Below are 7964 nucleotides of genomic sequence, written 5' to 3'. Positions count from 1 at the left end.
CATGATTGAGTTGTGAACTTGTTAACCTCAGGAATGCAGACTGTGGCACCTTCAAATCGATAAGGATATAAGATGAAGACAGTGCTGCTGATGGACTTGTTGTCATTACGTGATTAGAGTTTTGTTGTGGTAAAAGTTGCAAAACAAAGAAAGACACACAGGAATAAAAGTGAATAAGGACGAAAAAAAGGAAGTCATTTTCAGGGCTCGGTGTCAGGGAAGTAGAGCTCATCTTCCAACTCCATGATTTGAGACGGGAGTAGGCCAGGTAACAGAGAAGAACTTCCGTGACCTAAGTCGGTGTCCTCTTCTTCCTGCGTGCATTCACGTACTTTGTAATCTGGTGGTATCAAGTGCTGATTCATCTTGATCAGTGTTAACCTCTCCACATTTTTGGCCGAGAGCCGGGACCTTTTTGAAGTTACAATGGCACCAGCAGCACTGACAACATGTTCAGAAGACACGCTTGCGAGTGGGCAGGACAAATAATTTAGAGCCAGGTTGGCGATCAGTGGCCATAGAGCCATTTTCTTGTACCAATACAGCAATGGGTTTGTATGAACAAAGACCTGTGTTGGCTCATCCAGATAGGCCTGCACCATCAACTCAAGGTTCTCCACGGTTGCTCCACTTTGCGTACCATCTGTGGCCTTCTCAGCACTGGAACGAACAAACCCTTGATGAGTTAGCCAATCCGCTTCCGACAATATTATGGCTGGGCCTGGTGCAGGTGAGGATGATGATAGGGTTTGCTGCTGGTGTCGTTAACGGCTGTGAGGGAAAGTGACTCGCTTCGGCCACAGATTCAGAAGTGGAACTTGAAGCTGGATCACCTGCTGATTCAGTAGGACTTCTTACATCTCCTTGAATTCTCTGCTGATCTTTTTCGAACCATCTGTCTGACACAGCTATCCAATGTTTGTACTTTGAAACATCTGCCTCATCAAAAGGAATGAATGCTTTGCTGGCCACTGCCTTTTTGTACCGTGGATCCAGAATAGTGGCACAAATGTAATGTTTTTCTGTATGTATCTTTTGAAGCCTTTCATTGGCAACTAGGCAGCTTAATAAGTTCTCCGCCAACAGATATGCAGCTTGCTTTCCACCATCATCTCTCAACGTTGAAGACACCGCCTTCAGTTGGTGCTCTAGCATGCGCAACAATGGGATAGCTTTGCTCAAAGAACAGTCCTCCCTGCTGACTTCACGTGTGAAGACCTCAAAAGGACGAAGCATGTCTGTCAGGCTTTTAATTAGCTGCCATTCCTCAAACTCTAGCCTCAGGTCAATAGATATAGTCATTGATTACCATGCGCTGCTCAAACAGACGCTCAAGCATGGAAAAGGTTGAGTTCCAACATGTTGCCGCCTCCTGGATGAGTCCTTTGACTGGCACTTTACGTACATGTTGAACGCTCCTCAGCTGCTTCGGGGCCTTAAAAGAATGGCTGAAATGTGTGCAGATTCTTCGGCACATAGACAGTAACTTCTTGACTTGGGGTTTAGTTTTCAAGAAAGCTTGAACAACCAGGTTTATACAGTGCGCCAAACACGGCACTCTGAAATAGTCACCGTCCTGCATGGCCCTAACTATATTACTGCCATTATCCGTGGAAACATAACCAACTATGTGATTTATTGGTTGCAGCCATTCATAGACCTTACTTTGAAACTCATACAAAATGTTTTTTGCAGTATGACTTTTCTCCATGGCAAACATGGCTAATGTTGCATGTTTCCGAGAAGCTTGAAAAACTGTGTCCAGGTCAGCAACTGCACTTGACTTGTCTCTAACCCCTGCAAAAGACCCTGCAAAAGAGACCCAGTGTGCAGTGATGCACATGTAATCAAGGGCTTAGCAACTGGTCCACATGTCTGTTGTCAAGTGGATAGTGTGAACAGCACTCTTCTGCAAAGCTCCCCCAATCACCTCCAGCACATCTTGATGTAGTGCTGGAACCGCAACTCTGGCAAAATAGGACCGGCTAGGAACCTTCCATTTAGGGCAGACTGTTGCCACTAATTCTAGAAACCCCACCCCTTCCACGAAAGAAAAAGGGAGAAGGTCCAGCACTAGCATTTTAGCCAGCTTCGTGTTATACAGACGTACTATTGGGTGGTTGCGTTCAAATGGCACTTCCGACCAGAACATTGGTGGACTGGATCATTTTACGTGATAATGATGATGATGACCTCTTCAAACCAGTTAGGCCCATTGACGTAGTTTTTCACATTGGTGTCTCTCCAACACTCTTAGTGTGCCTCATAGATGTTGCAGGGGTAGAGGGCGTGGGCGATACCACTGCAGTGCTGCTGCCACGGGTACTGGGTATACCAGAAAAAATGTCTGTTGCTTCTTCACTTCCCCCCTGCACAATCAGATTCTCGTCATCATCAGATTCAAGATCAATGGATACATTTGGATTTGTTTTTCTTTTGCCTTCCTCGATCTTCCTCATGTGTGCTTGCCACTGGATAGGGTGGTGTTTCTTGAGATGACCTCTCTGGCCTCCGGTACCATAGTTGGTACCAAGCTTACCCCGACTAACTGATGTTTTGCAAATCGAACAAACGACCACATTTTCCGCCTTTGCGCTAACAGTAAAGAAGTCCCAAACTGCGGACTGGTGATGTCTGCTGGTGGTGGAGGTGCTACTTTGACTTTCAATGCCAGATGAAGTGGAGGATGGGCGTGGCTGAATTCGTTTCTGTTGTTCACTTACAGCACCACTACTTGAGGTCGAGCTGGATGGAGGTCCATGCCGGCCTTTCTGACTAAAAAAGATGGAAGCTGTAGGTCGTGTTGGTGTTGTAGTTAACGCTGGTGGTACCAGTGCCACGCCGCCCATATCCCGCTCAGCAGCCATTCGGGCTAGGGTTAAAATGTCTGTCTGCTGCATGCCTGCTGGGGCTGGAGTGACGACTGTGATGACTGGGTCATCGTCAAACTGTTCATCAGCAGCAGAAGATACCACTTCTTGTTCGTCTTCATCACCCATAAGTGGAAGCTTTGCGGGAGCCTTCCTTTTAGGTATCCCTGGGCGTAGTACGCGTAGTCGCGCTACGCAAAGCTACGGGAAGACGTTCTCGCACTACGCGAGCTTCGCGAGCATGCGTAGTAGCTTGCTGGTCCCGTTCGCGAGCCGTTTTTCTTGCTCGAGAGCGCATAGTGCGTGGTCAGGGCGCTGTCTGCGTGTTCGGGGGATTGTAGCATGCGACCTTACCCATGTGGTTGGGCTATGGGTGCGGCCATCTTGTTTTTTCAATTGTCCCGCCCGCCCGCGCCCCCTATTTCCTCTTCCGGGTCGTGAATAACGCGTTCGCGCGGTGCACGTCTTGTTCGGGAACACAACTACTTGTTCACACTGAGAAAGTGCGTGTTCGCGTGAAATCGCGCGCGAACTTACCCAAGTGGTCGCGATGGGCGCGGCCATCTTGTTTTTCACACTGTATGCTATGGTTCTGGGCCTAGTTTTCTATCCACCTTATATCTGTTCAATCTTTTACCTATTTTCACAGTTTTTCTTACTTCTCATCTATTTCTCTCTGTCTTTTGCATTTTATTTCTACTTTTCCACCTTTCTTTTTAGCTTTTCTACTGTTTTATTTTACTTCTTCATTTAAGCTCCTACTTCTTCCCCCTAACTTTTTTTCCTTTTGTTCTAACTTTTCTTTTCCACCTCCACCCCAGAACCATGGCAAAGGGGAGCACAACCATCTCGAAGGGCTAGGCGCCTGCGCCCAAGAAGAGCCGGCTGCCTTGCGGCAGAATGCGACCTGCAGGGGTGCTGGCCCGGAATCTTTTCGGGGAGGCGGAGGTGGCCGCCCTGGTTTTTTTCATGCAGCGCCACCTACCCTTGACCTTGGCAGCAGGCGGCAGGCCAGGGTCCGGTTACCTCCCAGAGGAGCGTCACCGCCGGTGGGCGAAGGTGCGCCGGGCAGTGTACCGTCGCTCGCAAATCCGGCGCACCCACCAGCAGCTGGCCCACCGGTGGGCAGACATTCTGGACAGGGAGCAGGACCTGTTGGACCTGCTAGGTGTTGAAGTCGCGGGGCTTGGTGAGTAGCTAGTAATATTAATAATTTAATATATATTATAGTAGTATAAGTATTGTGTATAATTCTTGGACGAATAAGTAACACAGTTACTGGTGCGCTTAGTTACATTGCAGATTAATTCCGTCTCAAATTCTTCTGTTATTGTATGACACAGGTGCTGCTCGCCACTTCTCTTACTGGTTTGTAACTTAGCGCTGGCTTGGACTGCTGATTATTGATGTTAGAGTTTTTAGAGAACTGAAGTTAGTTGATGCTATTGCTAGAGTCTAGTCCTTACACTGTCCTTTAGTGAAATAGTGGTGGATGGATAGTATTAGTTCATATTTTTTTAACGGTCTGCATGACGCCTCCTCGGTCACTGAATGCTTAGTTAGTTCTTATTTACCCCACCCCTCCATTGAAACCGGTTTGAGTTTGTTTACTGAGTGGTAGGCTTAGCAGCACAGCAATAGCATGGTCAGGTGAGTCAGTAGCAGTTCTGATGCAAGCAACCAACAATTACGTGTATGTACAAATTTATGCATGTGTCCTCCATCTCATCATCTATGCATGTTTGCGGGCAAAAATAAAATTGCAATGCCGACTTACTGAACAATTGGCCCGTCTGGATTCTTGAATAGGTGTTGTAGGTCAGGTGGTACTGACTTCCTTAGTATATTCTGCAATCAGAATGTTTATGGCACATTTGATTAGTGTTCTATAAGTAGACAGTCTGTGGATCTTGCAAGCCAGTAGTCATTTATACTTTGAAGTCAATTTTATTGGAATTGTTGTTCCCTAAAATGTCTGAGAGGATTTTTGAATGAGGTCTTTGTTTCACAGCACTTAATGTTTCTCTTTCTTTATTATTTCTTACATGATCAGCACCACCCAAGGGCAAGGAGACGGGGTCCGAGTTGGCGGGACAACCACAAGAGGAGCGCTCCTCTACCGCGGATCCTGCTGCTGGCCCCAGTAAGTCCTACAGTGCTTATATTTAACAATTATATTTCCCTAACTTTTTAACGCACTTTATTTTTTCCAACCGATTAATCCTCCTTCCTAATTCAATGTTAGCAAAACCTTCTTTGGTCTTAAATTTGTTTTCCAAATTTTGGGTCACTAACTATCCAATGCCATCCCTGACTTTCAGTTCCTTCAAACTGCCTCTGCCCCAAGACTCTCTGTGCTACTACTATTAGACAGTGTGTAGCTAAGCTTGCCCTGTGGGCCACTCTTTAGTTAAGGTATTCTTTTGAATAAAGCTGTGATAGAATAGCTGTAGGCACTGGGTCCACTCCTGTCTTTTGTGTTGTCCTCTGTAATCTCCAGTCTTTGTCAATTCCCACCAACAAAAATGCACAACCAGATGTTTGCCTACTAATTTTTGTTCAGTTAGTATACTTCTACTACTGTTGTGGTTATTATTCTCTGCACATACACATACAGAACTATGCACAAGAAATTAGGATGTTGTTGATGTTGGTGATAGGGAGGTTGGACCTTACCCCCTGGTCACAGAACTCAGTCAGAAGAACCCATAATCCAATGACCGTCTAGTCTACCTACCTAAGTGTCTTGGTCATAGTCATTTATTTGTCCCACTCCCGACCCCCACACGAAGATAGTTAGATATACCCAATGATTTTATTACACAACCCAGAACAGAAGAAGAAGAAGACCCTTTCGCTCACTCACTCGTTTCACTCCACAACACCCCAGACACTGAAAATAATATACCACAGAGTCTACGTGCAAGTTCAAAAACTTTATTTTTTTAATAACAAGCTTCGTATTGTTGTAACTTGTAAGTATTTCCATGAAAAACATCTTGCTCCACCATCACTGTACATTTTGTACATCTAGTGCACGATAGAGACATGTGTGAATTGTGGGAGACCTCTCACCGTTGAACGTATACTGTAAGTGGGTTACACATGCATCTTTCGAAAGCTCTGCAAATCCCTTGTTTCGTAAAGCAATCTTCTCTTCTCATCTGCCTATGAGAAAAATGTTGCACGTTAGACAGTGAATAAAACTATGCCAGTTTTTAGCAGTCATGGCAAAAAGTGCAACATTACATTATGGATAAGCAACAGGGACTAACAATACTGGTTTGTCAATTGTATGCGACACTCATGTGGCCTCAATGGTGTCTTTCTTACTGTGCAACAAGCTGCGAGGTAACATGGGCAAAGCAGCAGACACGGATCTAAAAATGGTTATATGGCTCAGGCTAACTTTCCAAAGACTAGAGTAGGAGTAGATTAGATGACCCTAGGGACCATCTAATAAATGAAAACTAAACTCTGTCTAATGTGACTGCTGTACATTAGGACGCAATTTGGACTAGTTACACTGTCACAACGATTCATGTTATACGTAACTGTTTTTTCAATCTTCCTTCCTGGTTAAAAAAGTACAACTAGTAAAATAGGGGGAGGTGTGCAGGCATCTAAAAAGATGTACTTGATTTCATAGGTGCACAATCAATACTAACCACCAGTGCCGACGGGGCCAGCGGCGAAGAGATTGCCATCCAGGAGGGGACAGAGGATGCGGCACCTGCAGGAGCATCAGTGGGGGAGGAAAGTTCAGCGGTGGGCGGTGGTAAGTTATATTCATTACTTATTTGCATTACTAGGTGGATGGGGGAAATTCTTTTCCTCACTGTGCTATGAGACTTATTAAGATAGTATGAATTTTAAGTTGTACTGGACAATATACAATGGTTGAAGAAGACACCCGTTGTAGCATTACCAGTTTTAGTTGAGTAAACAAGGCCTCTTCCATCAGACTCCAACTCAGCTGTGAAACTTATGGCGAAGACTAAAAGTCAGATCAGATGACCTTGAGGCATGTGTTGAAAAAAAGGGAAAGAAGTAAACTAGGGTGGAAGGAGGAAGGGAGGACTCAGAGATGTAATAATAAGACTAACTACCATAGAAGGATACTTTGGAAGGTTCATTCACATGGCTGATATGAATCGGATGCATGGGTTGTTAAAGGATGGGTAGAACTGTAAGGTCAAAGAAAATGCAGGCCTGGTTGGGCAAAAGAATATGGGTGCATGGATACAGTGGAGAGCAAGAATCATGAGCGGAGTTTGTGTCAATGAAACCCAAGGCAAGGAAGGAGTGGACGCATGGGTGGTTGGGTTGCTGGTGAAAGTGAAACCAGCTAAGCCGATAATAAAGAATGATAGACATTTAATTTTAATGGGTGGATGCCCCCTAAATGTATTTGTATTCATCATAGGTGAAGACTGTCACTGGAAGCAGAGTCTTACTTTGAAAAAATAAAAGGAGATACAAAAAAGACTTTTGTTCTTATGTTTACTCAAGCCCACCCAGTACTAGGGCAAGTATAATGTTGGAAAAAACTTCAACACATGCTACAGGCAGGGGAAGCAGGAGGACAGATTAGATAGATACTAAAAGTTGACACCAATTGTATGGACTGCGCTTGATAGTGCTACAAAGCCACTATGTACTGTTGAATTCATTATGAAGAGTTTGCTACAATTCTGTTTCTTTTTTTATAGATACTCCTACTCCTTCCTCAAAACCATCACGGAAGGAGTTGGCAGCCAGGGCCCGGCAAAGGAAACTGCAGGCCATTGTGGAGGAGTACCACAAGCTGGTGGCTGAGGCTGAGGAGGAGGAAGAGGCGGTGGCAGCAGCTGCTGCCTCCAATGCGTGTGGCCCCAGCAAGGCTCCACCTGCAGGAGTACGGCGCCACGGCCAGGCAGCCGCTCACCGCCGCCATTCAACAACTGCCACCCCCTCACAGCATGGATGCAAATGTAGGTGCCGTGTATTTCGGCAACAACTTCTCCTCCGGGTGGCCAAGCTGGAGGACCAATTAGAGGAGCGTGTAAAGATTTTAGTGGACAAACACCTCAAAGCCCGCCAATTGTAATGGAC

The 7964-nt window shown here is 45.6% G+C and overlaps 1 long non-coding RNA gene across 1 annotated transcript; it reads left to right on the top strand.

Annotated features, from left to right (window-relative positions):
• The first annotated feature begins 4942 nt into the window (after positions 1–4942).
• LOC144826934 (uncharacterized) lies at positions 4943–7667 on the top strand. Its single transcript, XR_013609975.1, has 3 exons — positions 4943–5013; positions 6520–6648; positions 7583–7667. It is a non-coding gene; the product is annotated as an uncharacterized LOC144826934 (long non-coding RNA).
• Positions 7668–7964: the final 297 nt, after the last annotated feature.

This window comes from Lissotriton helveticus, chromosome 4_1 (genome assembly GCF_964261635.1).
Source record: "Lissotriton helveticus chromosome 4_1, aLisHel1.1, whole genome shotgun sequence".
Taxonomy (NCBI): domain Eukaryota; kingdom Metazoa; phylum Chordata; class Amphibia; order Caudata; family Salamandridae; genus Lissotriton; species Lissotriton helveticus.
The sequence above is the reverse complement of the archived record's forward strand: the minus strand, read 5'-3'. Positions and strand labels throughout refer to the sequence as shown.